A 17629-nucleotide genomic window follows, 5' to 3' on the forward strand; every position below is an offset into this window, starting at 1 on the left:
CCTCACTCGCTCTCGGCACCTCCTCTGCTTAGGCTCCCACTTTGGCGGCACTTGAGGAGCCCTTCAGCCCACTGCTGCACTGTAGGAGCCCCTTTCTGGGCTGGCCAAGGCCGGAGTCTGCTCCCTCAGCTTGCAGGGAGGTGTGGAGGGAGAGGCGCGAGCGGGAACTGGGGCTGCGTGTGGCGCTTGTGGACCAGCTGGAGTTCTGGATGGGTGTGAGTTTGGCGGGCCCTGCACTTGGAGCAGCCAGCTGGCCCTGCCGGCCCTGGGCAATGAGGGGCTTAGCACCCGGGCCAGCGGCTGCGGAGGGTGTACTGGGTCCCCCAGCAGTGCCAGCCCACCAGCGCTGTGCTCGATTTCTCACCAGGCCTTAGCTGCCTTCCCGTGCGGCAGGGCTCAGGACCTGCAGCCCGCCATGCCTGAGCCTCCCACCTGCTCCGTGGGCTCCTGTGCAGCCCGAGCCTCCCCGATGAGCGCCGCCCCTGCTCCACGGCGCCCAGTCCCATCAAACACCCAAGGGCTGAGGAGTGCAGGTGCACGGCACAGGACTGGCAGGCAGCTCCACCTGCAGCCCCGGTGCGGAACCCACTGGGTGAAGCCAGCTGGGCTCCTGAGTCTGGTAGGGACGTGCGGAACCTTTCTGTCTAGCTCAGGGACTGTAAATACACCAATCAGCACTCTGTATCTAGCTCAAGGTTTGTAAACACACCAATCAGCTCCCTGTGTCTAGCTCAGGGTTTGTGAATGCACCAATGGACACTCTGTATCTAGCTACTCTGGTGGGGCCTTGGAGAACCTTTGTGTCGACACTCTGTATCTAGTTAATCTAGTGGGGACATGGAGAACCTTTGCGTCTAGCTCAGGGATTGTAAACGCACCAATCAGCGCCCTGTCAAAACAGACCACTCGGCTCTACCAATCAGCAGGATGTGGGTCGGGCCAATTAAGAGAATAAAAGCAGGCTGCCGGGCCAGCAGTTGCAACCCACTCAGGTCCCCTTCCACACTGTGGAAGCTTTGTTCTTTTGCTCTTTGCAATAAATCGTGCTACTGCTCACTCTTTGGGTCCACACTGCTTTTATGAGCTGTAACAATCACCGCAAAGGTCTGCGGCTTCACTCCTGAAGCCAGCGAGACCACGAGCCCACCGGGAGAAACGAACAACTCCAGACGCGCCACCTTAAGAGCTGTAACACTCGCTGCGAAGGTCTGCAGCTTCACTCCTGAGCCAGCGAGACTGTGAACACACCAGAAGGAAGAAACTCCGAACACATCGGAACATCAGAAGGAACAAACTCCAGATGTGCCACCTTAAGAGCTGTAACACTCACCGCGAGGGTCCGCAGCTTCCTTCTTGAAGTCAGTGAGACCAAGAACCCACCAATTCTGGACACAATATTACCATTTACTACCAGTTTCTTTCTGACCCAGTCAGATGTAAGAGGCCTCTAACTAGATCCAAGCCAGTTAATTACCAGATCAAATCTGATCCTGGACTCAGTCCAGTTTCTGTTGTTACTTCCAAACCCAGTTTAGAACAGAAATTTGCTCAAAGAAAATCAGAAAGCTCAAAACACAAATCTGTAGCACTCCAAAATCTGAGAGAGAACTTACCCACTGCTCTGAGAGATCAAAGGACACAAGTGGGTTCTTGCAGGTACCCTGCTTGTTCACTCAGCACTTCTGGGGGTCATTAAAGCTCTACTTTGAACCCCGCTTCTGACACCATCTGTTAAAAGAAAAACTTCAATCAAATTACATGTAAAGGAGTTTAACTGAGCAATGAATGATTCACGAATTGGGCAGCCCCCAGAATCACAGCATATTCAGACAGACTCCCTGCCCTGCATTTTTCGATATCCTTTTAGATCTATTTTCTACTAAATTGGTTATAACGCAGTTTAATTTTGTAAATGTACAAAAAATTTACAAGGATCTTTGATGTTAAAAAAATCACATATGGGCCGGGCACGGTGGCTCACGCTTGTAATCCCAGCACTTTGGGAGGCCGAGGCGGGCGGATCACGAGATCAGGAGATCAAGACCACGGTGAAACTCCGTCTCTACTAAAAAGTACAAAAAAAAAAAAAATTAGCCGGGCGTGGTGGCAGGCGCCTGTAGTCCCAGCTAGTCGGAGAGGCTGAGGCAGGAGAATGGCGTGAACCCGGGAGGCGGAGCTTGCAGTGAGCCGAGATTGCGCCACTGCACTCCAGCCTGGGTGACAGAGCGAGACTCCGTCTCAAAAAAAAAAAAAAAAATCACATATGTAGAATTTTATTTTAGTTACTTCAAACCACTTGGTAATCTAATTAGCTGGAAGCATACAATAAAATTTACTCCGTACTTTTTGCTTCCGAGTTATTATATAATCATAATGGCATTCAATTTATCTCAACTTAATGTTACTTTTATCAGTATTAATCTCAACATACTGATAATATTTTACTAAATGTTTTTAGACATAAATTTCACATATACTTGATAAAGCACTCAGCTCCTCCTAGTGGATAAGCTTTAGCTAATGGTATCAATATTTTCATATTTTAATAATGTTATTGTTAGTTTTAAGTATGTCCTCAAAATTCATAAAACATAAAGCAAATGGTGTCTACAAAGTTGAAACCAAATTATGAAAAATATAAAAAAATGCTTTTTAAATAAAATCAGTTGACATTAAGTGGCACTTAATTATCCCCATGTTATTAAATATATTAAAAAGCCATAATGGAGATTTTAACCAACGGGGTATTCATTGATTTTCCACTCATTCTGTTACAATTTACAATTTCTTACCAATGAATATAAAAAGAAGTAAATGAGAGAAAAAAAAGGAAGTAAATAATATTGAAACCTAGATTTTTAAAAGGTAGGGTACAGAAGATAAGATTTTTAACTATCATATTAATGAGCAGAAATAAAATACAAAGTATGATTTGAAAGAAATATACAGAATCAATGGTGATATTCAGCTCTTTCCGGTGGGTGGGTGACATGCTTGTGAAGGAAAAATGCATTGCCTAAAAACCATACCCATGTGTGATGGAGTGTGCATCTGTTCAATACAGGCCAAGCCAAAATCTGCAGGTGTCAAAATGCCAGTAGTACACACAAAATGATGGAAATGAAGACAAATTATCTTTTGAAAAGTACCAATGTTCATAAATTTTTCTTAATTCTGCATGCATGAAGATATCATTGGCTTTCTTCCCCTTTATCATGTTGTCTGTGTTAATTGATAAAAGTCAAAAACTGAACAAGAAAAAATGCCCTCTCTGCAATCAACAAAGCAAGCAAATGACTAGCCTGACATTTCATCAGTTCTTCTAGGAAATCCCTGGATAACAGCACCACTGTTTTCACTTTTTGCTAAAAAGCAGATTAGAAAGATGAGGTCCAACTGTTGGCATAAAACTTTTCAGAAATATTTCTGTGAAGTGTGAAAAAAATACTTGTAGATTTTGTGAATTATTGGTCCTGTGTTTGTGCACTGAAAAGCCAAAGTTACAAATTGCAGATGCCACTCATCCACTTGTTCTCAGGTCTGCAAAATGGCTCTAGATAACCTTCCAAAAATGACAACCTGAATTATGAAAATAATTTTGTCTCTGATAAGCTTCTCTCTAAGCCATTAAGATAAGCACATTGATTGAACAGTGATTTGCCATCATACCAGAACATATGGATTGCAAATGTGAGTTATATATATTTCATTCAAGTACCTTCTTAATTATCTAATAAATATAATAAACTTCATATTACAATACACTTCAACAAAGTAGTTCAAGTATGTTCATTTCTCAAACAATCCTGTGAAATGGGAAGTCTGACATTTTTATTTTCTGATTACAGATGTGGAAAAATGTAATGGCTTGCATAGAGTCATGCACATATAAATTGTAGTGGCAACACTGGAACTCAAGTGTTTTGATTTTTATCTTTACACGTGTTCTGTTATGCCATCCTGCTTTTATTATTAAGAATTTAAATCTTGGCTGGGCGCAGTGGCTCACGCTTGTAATCCCAGCACTTTGGGAGGCCGAGGCGGGCGGATCACGAGGTCAGGAGATCGAGAACACAGTGAAACCCTGTCTCTACTAAAAACACAAAAAATTAGCTGGGCGTGGTGGCGGGTGCCTGTAGTCCCAGCTACTCGGAGAGGCTGAGGCAGGAGAATGGCGTGAACCCGGGAGGCGGAGCTTGCAGTGAGCCGAGATTGTGCCACTGCACTCCAGCCTGGGTGACAGAGCGAGACTCCGCCTCAAAAAAAAAAACAAAAGGATTTAAATCTTAATTTTTGTAATCTTCACTTGTACCATTCATGGATTGTTTCCTAGTAATACATAAAGCCACTTATTAGATGTACTATGCAAATTTATACCTTGTTTTTTACACATGCACAGGCAATACAAACATACAGTAGTAGTCCATTTACTATATCAATAAGTCAATAAGTGGATCTAATTAGCATTAGAACTTAAAAGTTAAGATAATCAAAGAGATTATTATAAAATAGAATTCGCCATGGATTTGCACACACCATATAACCAGAAAATACTTATTTGTATTAGTTTCCTAGGACTGCTATAACAAGGTACCATCAAACCAAGTTACCTAAAATGTAGGAATTTAATTTCTTACAGTGGTAGAGGCCAGAAGTCCAAAATCAAGGTGTTAGCAGAGCCATGCTCCATCTGAATGGTCTAGAAAAAAATCCTCCCCTGCCTCTTCCTAGCTTCAGGTGATGTCAGGCTTGTGGCAATATAACTCCAATCCTTGCCTCTCTTGTCATGTAAGATTCTTCCCTGTGTGTCTCTACATATTTGGAGCTTCTCTTAGTATAAAAACAACAATCATACTGGATTTAAGGCATATTCTAATTTCTTATGACTTAATTCTAACTAATTACATCTGCAAAGACTTTATTTCCAAATAAGATCACATTCTGAAGTTCCAGGTGGACCTGAAATTTGAGAGGACACCCTCACCAGCTACCTATAGAAATCTCCTCTTCCTTCCACAATACTACAAAGGAAGACTTCCTTTTTTCCTTTATTTTAGAAGCCACTGGAACGCTCACACATTATAGACTTCTTTTTAATCTTACTTGATCTAGGGTGTTATGTAGATGTACTAAGCATCATAGGTAAAGGACAACAGAGAAGGAAGAGGAGCAACTGGTTTTAGTAGCACAACTTAATTGTTGGCTCATCACAGTCCATTTTAAATCTTTACTGTAATAGTCTGCTTTCTGGCTGCTGATAAAGACATACCCGAGACTTGGCAATTTACAAAAGAAAGAGGTTTATGGACTTACAAATCCACACAGCTGGGGAGCCCTCACAATCATGGCAGAAGGCAAGGAGGAGCAAGTCATATCTTACATGAATGACGGCAGGCGAAGAGAGACCTGGCACAGAAAAAGCTTCCTTTTTTTACTTTATTTTTTTTTAATTTTACTTCAAGTTCTGGAATACATGTCTGAACGTGCAGGTTTGTTACATAGGTATACATGTGTCATGGTGGTTAGCTGCACCCATCAGCCCCTCATCTAGGATTTAAGACCTACGTGTGTTAGGTATTTGTTCTAATGCTCTCCCTCCACCTTCTCCCCATCCCTCAATGGGCCCCACTGTGTGATGTTCCCTTCCCTATGTCCATGTGTTCCCATTGTTCTCACTCATAAGTTCCCACCTACGAGTGAGAACACGCGGTGTCTCATTTTCTGTTTCTGTGTTAGTTTGCTGAGGATGATGGTTTCCAGCTTCATCCACGTCCCTGCAAAGGACATGAACTCATTCTTTTTTATGGCTGCATAATATTCCATAGTGTATATGTGCCACATTTTCTTTATCCAGTCTATCATTCGTGGGCATTTGGGTTGGTTCCAAGTCTTTGCTATTGTAAACAGTGCTGCAGTAAACATACAGGTGCATGTATTTTTTTTTTTTTTTTTTTTGAGATGGAGTCTCGCTCTGTCACCCAGGCTGGAGTGCAGTGGCATGATCTTGGCTCACTGCAAGCTCCACCTCCTGGGTTCAAGCCATTCTCCTGCCTCAGCCTCCCAAGTAGTTGTGACTATAGGCGCCCACCACCACGCCCAGCTATTTTTTTTGTTTTCAGTAGAGATGGGGTTTCACCATGTTAGCCAGGATGGTCTCGATCTCCTGACCTCGTGATCTGTCCACCTCAGCCTCCCAAAGTTCTGGGATTACAGGCGTGAGCCACTGCATCTGGCCCATGTGTCTCTATGGTAGAATGATTTATAATCCTTTGGGTATACACCCAGTAATGGGATTGCTGAGTCAAATGGTATTTCTGGTTCTAGATCCTTGAGGAATCGCCACACTATCTTCCATAATGGTTGCACTAATTTACACTCCCACTAACAATGTAAAAGCATTCCATTTTTCTCCGCATCCTCACCAGCATCTGTTGTTTCCAGACTCTTTAATGATTGCCATTCTAACTGGTGTGAGATGATATCACATTGTGGTTTTGACTTGCATTTCTCCAGTGATAATAAGCTTTTTTCATATGTTTGTTGGCACCTAAATGTCTTCTTTTGAGAACTGTCTGTTCATATCCTTTGCCCACTTTCTGAACTAGAAAAAACTACTTTAAATGTCATATGAAACCCAAAAAGAGCCCATATAGCCAAGACAATCCTAAGCAAAAAGGACAAAGCTGGAGGAATAATGCTACCTGACTTCAATCTATACTACAATGCTACAGTAACCAAAACAGCATGGTACTGGTACCAAAACAGAAATATAGACCAATGGAACAGAACAGAGGCCTCAGAAATAATGCCACACATCTGCAACCATATGATCTTCAACAATCCTGACAAAAATAAGCAATGGGGAAAGGATTCCCTGCTTAATAAATGGTGCTGGGAAAACTGGCTAGCCATACGTAGAAAACTCAAACTGGACCCCTTCTTTACACCTTATACAAAAATTAACTCAAGATGGATTTAAGATTTAAACAGAAAACCTAAAACTATAAAATCCCTAGAAGAAAACCTAGCCAATACCATTCAGGTCAGGACATAGGCATGGGCAAAGACTTCATGACTAAAACACCAAAAGCAATTACAACAAAAGACAAAATTGACAAATGCGATCTAATTAAACTAAAGAGCTTCAGCTCATCCAATGAAACTATCATCAGAGTGAACAGGCAACCTACAGAATGGGAGAAAATTTTTGCAATCTATCCATCTAACAAAGGTCTAATATTCAGAATCTACAAGGAACTTAAACAAATTTACAAGGAAAAAAAAAACGTCAAAACTTCTGTTTTTAAAACCATCAGATCTCATGAGACTCACTCACTATCATGAGAACAGCTCAGGAAAGACCTGCCCCCATAATTAAGTCACCTCCCACTGGATTCCTTACATGACATGTGGGAATTGTGGGAGTTACAATTCAAGATGAGCTTTGGGTGGGGACAAAGCCAAACCATATCATTGACTTCTTTACTTTCCACAAATTCATCTTTTTTCATGACTCAACAACTCTGGAGACCTTATCCTACTCCTTAACATGAGCTAATTTGAAAAACTGCTCAAAGATCCATAAATCTTCTGTATTGATCACAGAGAAAGAGCAACACTGATTGCAATACCAGATAGTGGCAGTTGAAAGGAATTGTGCCCGAGGATGAAAATAGCATTTATTTATTTAAAAGCAATCAAATACACAAACATATATACCACTACATCTAAGTGACTACTATGTGTCAAGCAATTGTAATAGTGTGTAATGTATTCTCAAGCTGATCTCTAAAAAATACCAACTGTGTTTTCACCAGTTAGAGTTCTATGACAGATGTTACTTTTCAATGTAATGCTAGAAAAAGATTTTAAAAATTAACTCTTCTCTGGAAACTTCATTTTAAAATTTTTATCCCTCTCATATTCATCACATCCATGATAGAAGCCTCTTATGATAGACATCAAACTATGCAAAACTCTTGTTTGCTTCTTCCCAAATCTAGTGCATGGGGAGATATGTTATTGGCAGCACAGACTAGAATAGTGAATGGCACTGTCCATGAAAGCATCACTATGGTTTTATAATTCAAGATCATTTTACTTTCAATAATACTTGTGAGCTAGTGTAGGCATGAATAGCGCAACATACTGTGGTGTTTTAGTTTCCATAATATAAGTGACACATTGTTTGCAACTGCATAGATAGATAGATAGATAGATGTCTATTTTTATCTTCTTTCTATTCATTTAAGGTATTTGAAGGCAGTATCTGGGACAACTTAGATGCAGATCAGTTTGTTTGCTGAAAAGTGACTAGAGATTTTAATGTTTCTATTATGTCTTTTTGCAAATAGCAGTTATGTGCCCCACTCAATTAAATTCTTAGGTACTGTGGTGGTCATTAGGGTTCTTTGATAACTATTAATTGTTCTCCCAACTTCTGGCATATAGAAAGATTGAAATTACTGGCCCTTTATGGGTATGGCCATTTCAATGAGTTGTGAGCAGAAGAGATATGTGTCACTTCTAGACTGGAATATTTAATTGCCCATATAATACTGTCTAGAGCTCCTTTTTATCTGAATAGAACTTCTTGCCAACATGCATTAAAGGTGTAGCGTAGGTGAGCAATAAACATTTGTTGTTTGATAGAACAGAGATTCAGGTGATATTTGCTATCATAAACTTTTCTGAAGAACACAAATGCTATTTTGCAGTATTACTTGATAGTATCTAATGTCATATAAGACATACTAGATTATATATTCATGAGTCAATGACAAAATTTCTCACTTTGTTTTTATTCTTCCAATTGTGACATCTCTACATTGACCATATTTTGAGAACATTAGTCAAAAGCACTAATGAAATGAAAATATTTTCATAATTTTTCACTTGATCCTGGTAAGCATGGCTCTCTTTGCACTATCTCTTTTCTAGGTGTTTTCTTAAAAATCTTATTTTTAAATCAGCAAATTTAATCTGCCCAGCCTGTCAGTTTGCCTAAACCTTACATAGTAATGTGGTAAACACAATGTAAAATTCTACTCTGTAATTTTGAGAGAGTCAAAGGGACTTAACTTGTACTTTGTTTCAACTTTTATACCACTCAATCATAATTAATTTTGATGATTTTTGGCTAAATGAGAAGCAATGGGTAGCTCTGCAGGAAAGGAAAAGGATAAGAGCACCTAACAAAGTTCCCTGTAGGTAACCCCAACCTAATTTAAAGCACACTTGATATGTAGCAATAGACCCTGGTAAAATGGCAGGTGATTCTCTCAACAGAATAAAAGTAGCAGTTGTATCCCTGCCCAGACTCAGTAAATTTGTATGAACATGGTGCTTTTCATTAGGCAATCAATAATATATTTTATTGGTTCCAGAACACTGCACAAAACCCACTAGAAGTCATCTCACTCCACTGTTTTGAGTGTGAACACTACAATTAAGCAAAGAAAAAAATAAATTAGTTTTTCTGAAATCTGGAGGTTTTCTAGTTGTAAAAACCCAATTACAAATTAGCAAGCTGTGAATAATCAGATTAAAAAATAATCAGGCGCAAAGCAGCAAGTGTTTCACTTATAAAACTCTGCAAAGACTCCCAAAGTTACTTATATGGTAATTGATGACAAATGGGAATATCAATGATATTACATTGAATCACAATTTTTTAACCTCAAATATCAATAGTTTTACTGTATATACACACACACATATATATATATATATATATATCCTTGAAATTTCTTATTTTCTATTAAGGAAGTGTAGAGATTTTGTAGGGATGCATATGCCAAGTTGAAATAGTTCCTATATGTTTGAAATTCAGATTATTTGCTAACAAAAGATGATTATGAAGTATTTGAGTATATATAAATACAATATGAAATAATATTACAAAACTAAGACTAAACATATTGTTAATATCAGCAAATATCAGAGAACTTAACCTACTAAAAACACAGCTTTTCAGATTGGCTAAAAAATCAAATTTTAACATTATACATGAAACATCATAATACAAAGAGATTCAGCACCATTATACTTAAAAAGTAAACCAAAAACACACACATACACACAAATAGAAAGAAAGCCAGAATTTTGATGCTGATATTTGATGAGGTAAAATACTGTTGTGAAAGCATAAAAGAAACAAAAATGACATCTCGTGATGCTAAAAGTTATAGATTATAATGATGACAGTTATTGATATTTGTACAGCAACAAGTTTTAGGAGGCTAAAACTATAGTTACAAAAGAAATAAGCAGTAATATATTAATAACAGTAGAATTTAACCCAACTCTTACAATCCAAGACTGATTAAGTGGATAAAGAGTTAGAAAGTATGTAAAAGAACTAACAAATAATTAATATTAGGTCGGTGCAAAAGTAATTGCAGTTTTTGCCATTCCTTTTACTTTTCAATAAGTTGATCAGTGATATATATCCAAGTAGGAACCTCAATAAAAGAGGATAAATTATGTTCAAGTAAATATGAAGCATGTACAAAATATGGCCATATGTTAACCCACAAAATATGCGAATAAATATTTTCTGCTAGACATCATAAAATTATTTTCAAAAGAGATTTTAATATAGAAACTGAAAGTGTGCTAAATAAATCTCAGGTCAAAAGGGAAATACAAAACAAAATTATGAAATTGCTTAAATAGAATAATAATAAAAACAGGACATTTTATTTTATCTTACTGAAAACAGGATATTTTAGAATCTTGGCTTACAAGAAAGGCAGTTATAGAATAAGATTGATAACATCAAATACCTTTCTCAATAAAAACTATAAAAGTAAAAAAAATTAGAACAATTATTAAAACCAAAAATGTACAATTAAATACATGTAGAGAGATAAGAAATAAAAATTGAGGCAAAAAATAAACCAACAGAAAACTATGCAACCAACAAATAAATCTCACATATCCATCTTCAATAAAATCAACAAAACTGACATCATAGGTTAAGTAAGGGAAAAAAGTAAAACCACAAACATACAAATTTAGAAGTAACAACAACACAGACATTAAAACAGAGGAAGCCAGGCATAGTGGCACATGTCTATAATCCCAGCTACTTGGGAGGCTGAGGTGGGAGCATCCTTTGAACGCAGGAGTTGGAGACCAGCCTGGTCAACACTGCATGAGGTGGAGTTCAAGACCAGCCTGGCAAAGATGGTGATACCCTGTTTCTGCTAAAAATACAAAAATTATCTGGGCGTGGTGGCAGGTGCCTGTAATCCCAGCTACTAGGGAGGCTGAGGCAGAGTATTGCTTAAACCCAGGAGGCAGAGGTTGCAGTGAGCAGAGGTCATGCCAGTGCACTCCCCCCTGGGCCACCACACCCAGATAATTTTCTTGTATTTTTAGTAGAGACGGGGTTTCGCCATATTGGCCAAGCTGGTCTCAAAGTCCTGACCTTGTGATCCACCTGGGCGACAGAGCAAGAATCCATCTCAAAACAAAACAAAACAACAACAAAAAACAAAAGTAATATTTACAGCCCAACCTCACTTATGTTTATGCAAATATTAAAAAAAGAAGAATCAAGAGCACATTAACAGAATTAACCCTCTATTATAAAGTATTTTAATAAGATCTTTCACATTAATAGAACCAAGAAAAAAAAACCATCTGATAATTCTTACAGCAGCAGACCTTTTGCTTGACAAAATCCAGCATCCACTTGTGTCAAAAAACCCTGAATTAAATACGAATGGATTGCTAAGTCTTAAGAGAATAATAAATATACCTCAGCCCTGCAGTAAGTAAACATTCTATTTAATGTAGAAACAAAGGCATTTCCAGTAAAATAAGAAACAATGCAATATGGTATTGTCTCTACTACCAATTGGTCTTATCTTGCATTTACTAGTCATTAAAATTTGACAATAAATGAAGTTAAAGACATAAATTTAAAAAACAATAGGTAGAAGTATCTCTATTTGTCTTACCTCAGAGGAGGTATATTTAATAATTTCAAACCATTTACACTCATACCTGTTCTACTTTTTCAAATGACTATAAGCCCTTTGAGGACTTGCTGAACTGCTTCATTTTTCCACTACACAACAAACCTAATATATACGATAATGCCTCCATAACTTGTTAACAAATATAGATCTATTATTATAGATAATGACATTGTTGACTAACACTTTTTATTTTTTATTTTTTGAGATGGAGTTTCGCTCGTCACCCAGGCTGGAGTGCAATGGCACGATCTTGGCTCACTGCCACCTCCACCTCCTGGGTTCATGAGATTCTCCTGCCTCAGCCTCTCAAGTAGCTGTGATTACAGGTGTCCGCCACCCTGCCCAGCTAATTTTTGTATTTTTACTAGAGACAGGGTTTCACCATGTTGGCCGGGCTGGTCTCGAACTCCTGACCTCAGGTGATCCACTTGCCTCGGCCTCCCAAAGTGCTGGGATTACAGGTGTGAGCCACCATGCCCGGCCAATTAACATTTTTAATATTCCAGAACATGGACAAAAAAGCAAGCACGGACATTTGATGTGTTTGATAAGGACCATAATTACTTTTGTTGATTTTCATGATGATCTTTATTTCTGAGACTTTGAGAAATCTTTGAAATATTAAGTATTTTTCATAAACAGCTTAACATGCAGAGATGAAGAGTAAAGAAGGCCTCTCTTTGGAAAGAATATCTTCTACTACTTAGCAAGAAACCACTTATATAAAAATACCTTAGAAATGTAGTTTTTACTTAAGTAGATTCCCAAGCAGAAGTCCTGCTTTGACTAGATAAAAATGCATTAATAACAAATAGAACATTTAAAAATTTCAAATTATTCCTGTATAGCTTTTCATAGCAGCTCAGTAAGGTACCAAGATCTTGAATTCAGTATCCAGATATTGATAAACTGAGTTTGCCATGCTGTGATTTGAAACACAAGGTTTCATAACAGCTCATAGAGGCAAAAAAGACTAACAACTTCCACATTCTGTTTTCTGTGGTGGAATCTTCCCTGAATATCCCCAGGCCACTGTTATTGTTTATTTCTGCAAAACAAGATTATTTTAGGTTGTGAGAGAAGAAAAGCTTCACTTAATGAACATCATTTGGAGAATACTGTTGTGAGGTGTTTGACTCCGAATGACTGTAAATGTTTCAGCTAGTCACCAGAGGCTACAGACTCACACACAGCTCCACACATGCACATCTAAACTCCTTGATGAGAAGAGATAAAAGAATCCTATTGTGTTAACCACTTTTTATGAAGAAAGTCAATTACACTTAATTCTGCATTGCTCATTATACAGTTTGTAGAATATTCAGACAATTGTTTAAACACCCGTAAGCTTGAAAATCAAAACACTGGGTTTTAATCCAGGCTCTATCACTTACAGGGAGAGTTTAAGAGGAAGTAAATTGCACAAAAAAAAAAAAAACTAGAAAGAGAAATAACACTGATACTCTCAGGTTGGTATAAAGATTAAATAAGGCATCAGGTACTCAGTTATTTAAAGTTTGAAGCCCTATACAAGTTTTAGTTATTGTTATTAAAATGTCTTGTCAGCTTTGTTGGAAAGTATGCCGAGATTTCAAAAGTATGTACCAATAGAGAAGGGAGAAAGTATCTGTTTGCCAGGACTGCCATAACAAAGTAGCACAGACTAGGTGATTTAACCAACAGAAACTTATTTCTTCACAGATCTGGGGATAGAATTCCAAGATCGAGGTGCTAGTAAGGTTGGTAAGGCCTCTGTCCTCAACTCGTAGATGACCACCTTTCATTGTGTCCTCATATGATCTTCCCTCTGTGTCTACCTGTCTATGTCCTATAAGGATACCTGTCATAAGGATTAGGGTCTTATCCCTATGTATTATAAGAATACCTGTCATATTGGATTAGGGTCCATCCTCATGACCTCATTTTAACTTAACTACCTCTCTAAAGATCCTATTTCCACGTGCAGTCACATTCTAAAATACTGGTGGCTAGGATTTCAACATATGAATTTGAGGAGTCTTGCAGGGAGACATCACAAAATTTTGCTCATAACAAAGACTTTCAGGATAATCAGGATAAAGGAAAATGGCAAGTAAACTGTTACCGATTCCCTACAAGGTCACTCAGACAACCTGAAGCACAGTTTAGGACTGAAAGACTTGAAGGCAGGAGCCATACATGGACATTTTTGGAATCTCGAATAGGCTAGAGTGGGATAGTATTTAGCATTTCAAGAAAAGAAAAGAAAGTTTCATTCAAGTAATAGTTGGGAGATAAAATCTGCAAAATGGAGAATGTTTTGGATATGAAAGTTCATAAAAGTTAAGAATTACTTCTACATTTCAGGCTTGTATAACTGAATGCATAGACGTGCCATTTCTTAAAATGGAGAATACTGGGTGTAAATAAGTTGTAGGAAAAAGATCTTGAGTTCAGTTTTGAACATGATAATCTTGAGATGCAGCTGAGATTACCAAGTGGCTATTTCAAATAAATAATGGTACATACGTCACTGGAATAACACGTTCTCTTAGCTAGAGAATTGTATTTTTAAATGATTATGTACAGTTGTTAATTTTAGGCTTACACAGTTGAACGTCCACTCTGTTCACGGGTACAGCAATAATTTTAAAGTTATTCTCTGGTCTCAGTCTAGTGAGGAGATAGATATTAATCAATATTCACACAAATAAGTGTAAAGACCTGTGATAAGAACTGTGAAGGAGTCCATTGGATTTAGTGGGGTTAATGTTATTGATGATCACCCTTCACAAATTCCTCCCCCGATGATCATTGAAACTCTCCACAAGCATTAGTGTAGGCTGAAGTGAAGGTAGTAGGTGAAGAGGTGATTTCTGTACATATTTTTTGAAAGGTTTTGATTTAAGAATGGGAAGAAAAATGACAGCATGTAGGCAGAAGGGAATATTAGATCAAATAAAGGAATTACTGCTTTAAAAAAATGGCGTATATTCTAAGAAAGTTTACAAACTCATAGAACACAGCTGAGAGATAGAGGAGATATCTACAATAATAGATAGGATTGCTGATAAGTTGTAAAGAGATAGGCTAGAAAATCTAATTGACGAGTTTGGTCTTAGGAGGAGAAGTGCTCCTGTATGTAGCAGGATAGAAGGAAATTAGTATGGGTGAAGGTGTCAGGAGGCTTGTGGTATCCTTTCCTTTCCAGTGAGCCTTTTGACAGTGTTATGTGAAGACCTCTATTTTTTATATTTTTATTTTGAAATAATGGTACAATCACACAGTAGTTACCAAAAAATCTTTTTACTGTGCTTTATATTCTTTTCTTTTTTATTGATGCATGATAGGTGTACACAGTTTCAGGGTGTATGTAATAAGTTAATACATTCATATAATCTGTAAATATCAAATCAATGTATTTACAATATCCATCATCTTAAATATGTATTTTCTTTATGCTGAACCATTTAAATGATTCCCTTATATTTTAAAATACATAATAGGTTATTATAAACTGTAGTTATAGTACTGATTAATCTAACACTAGGTCTTATTTCTTCCATCAAGCCTTATATTTGTACTACAAATCTTCCATCTTCATGGGATTCTGTTTTTTTTTCTTCCCACATATGAGTGAGAATATGTGATATTTGTCTTTTTGTGCTTGGCTTATTTCACTTAATATAATGACCTCCTGTTCCATCTACATTACTGATAATGTCTTATATAACCAAAGTACAATGATTAAAATCTGAAAACTGGCATTGGCACAATATTATTAACTAAAATATGGGCTATATTCAGATTTTACCAATTGTTGTCTAGTTTACTCAAATTTTATCATATGTGTAGATTCATATGAACACTACCACCATAAACCAGGACACAGAACTGAGCCATCACCTCAAAGAAACTTTCTCACCCTCCGCCTTCATCCTAGTTCCTGGCAATCACCCATCTTTTCTTCATTACTACAATTTTGTCTTATTAACACTGTTCTATAAATAGACTTACGCAACAGAAAACCTTTTGAGATTGTTTTTCCACTCAGCACAATGCCCTTGAGATCCATCCCAGTTGTCACATTTAACAATTGTTTGTTCTTTTTTGTTGCTCAACAGTATTCCACTATATGGATAAAGGACAGTTTGTGTATTCATTAGACCATTGAAGAACATATGAGCTGCTTTTTTTGGCTATTACATATAAAATTACAATGAACAATGAAAAATTTTGTGTGAATGTAAGTTTTCATTCCTTTATGGTAAATATCCAGGCATGGGATTACTAGGTTATATGGTACATATATGCTTATAAGAAACTGTCAAATTGTTTTCTAGTTAAGATGATCTAAAAGTGAGAAGATGGGGGTGATAGGATTGCAGGGAAAAATACTTGAGAAGGGTAGAGTAGTTTTTAAACATATGTTGGTTTTTATATAAAACCGCTATTTACCATTGAGATTTTTCAAACATTCTTCCATCAAAAACATATATATACACATAGAATATATTCAAGTAGTGTCACATTTTAAGAGGCACATACATGCCTACCGAGAGCTTGTGTGTCTTTGTACACTCATGCTTATCACAGTATAAATGCAGAAGCCAATGAAAAAGGCTCTGCTTGAAGAGATATGATTGCAAAAATACTTTTTAAAAATGATACACAGATTTTGTTTATATCTTCATCACATTTTTTTGGCACCTAAATATTGTAGCCAGCCTGAAGAACAATGGGTGATGTGTTTATCTGCATATGTATTTATTTGATATACATTATTTAATTACTATAAGATACTATATTTTACATACTTATTAATTACATTTATCAATTATAAAAATGATAACTGGGTCAGGCGTGGTGGCTCAGGCATGGTGGCTCATGCCTGGTGGCTCATGCCTGTAATCCCAGCACTTTGGGAGGTCGAGGTGGGTGGATCCCAAGGTTAGGAGATCGAAACCATTCTGGCTAACATGGTGAAACTCTATCTCTACTAAAAATACAAAAAAAAAAAAAAAAAAAAAAAAAAAAAAATTAGCTGGGCATGGTGGCAGGCAGCTGTAGTCCCAGCTACTTGGGAGGCTGAGACTGGAGAATGGCGTGAACCCCGGAGGCACAGCTTGCAGTGAGCCGAGATTGCACCACTGCACTCCAGCCTGGGTGACAGAGCGAGACTCCATCTCAAAAAAAAAAGACAACTGTATTTAAATAATGAGAAGACGTTGAGCTTATTTTAGCCTGAAGTCAATTTTTCAGGTACAACTAAAGCGTAAACTTAGCAAAAGTCAAAAGTTTAAAAATTTTTCAGGTACAACTAAAGCTGTAAACTTAGCAAAAGTCAAAAGTTTTAAAATGCTTTTTGAGGACAGGTGTCCTCAAGTTTGGAATGTGTCTTCACTCAATGTTCACTGATGCTCAAAAAGCACTTTGTTTTTCAACATGAATGTTTCAATTATATGTATAAGCAGTTCTTTACCTTGACAATAAGATACATGCTAGGACAATAACCACTCACTGTTTATATTAAAGGCACCAAAGTTTAGAGACAAAAATTTAATAGCTTTCTTTTGTTTCATCCTATTTTTTGTTGATACATATTAGATGTACCTAGTTTGGGTAAATGTAATAATTTAATACATTCATATAATCAAATC

General features: G+C 37.4%; 1 long non-coding RNA gene across 2 annotated transcripts in view; it reads right to left on the reverse strand.

The window, feature by feature from the left end:
* Positions 1–17629, reverse strand: part of LOC129479444 (uncharacterized) — a 658151-nt gene that overhangs the window by 520626 nt on the left and 119896 nt on the right. For both annotated transcript variants that reach the window (XR_010120264.1, XR_010120265.1), the window contains exon 3: positions 1614–1728. This is a non-coding gene — a long non-coding RNA (uncharacterized lncRNA). The remainder of the gene's footprint in view (positions 1–1613; positions 1729–17629) is intronic.

Source organism: Symphalangus syndactylus, chromosome 3, assembly GCF_028878055.3.
Source record: "Symphalangus syndactylus isolate Jambi chromosome 3, NHGRI_mSymSyn1-v2.1_pri, whole genome shotgun sequence".
NCBI classification, from domain to species: domain Eukaryota; kingdom Metazoa; phylum Chordata; class Mammalia; order Primates; family Hylobatidae; genus Symphalangus; species Symphalangus syndactylus.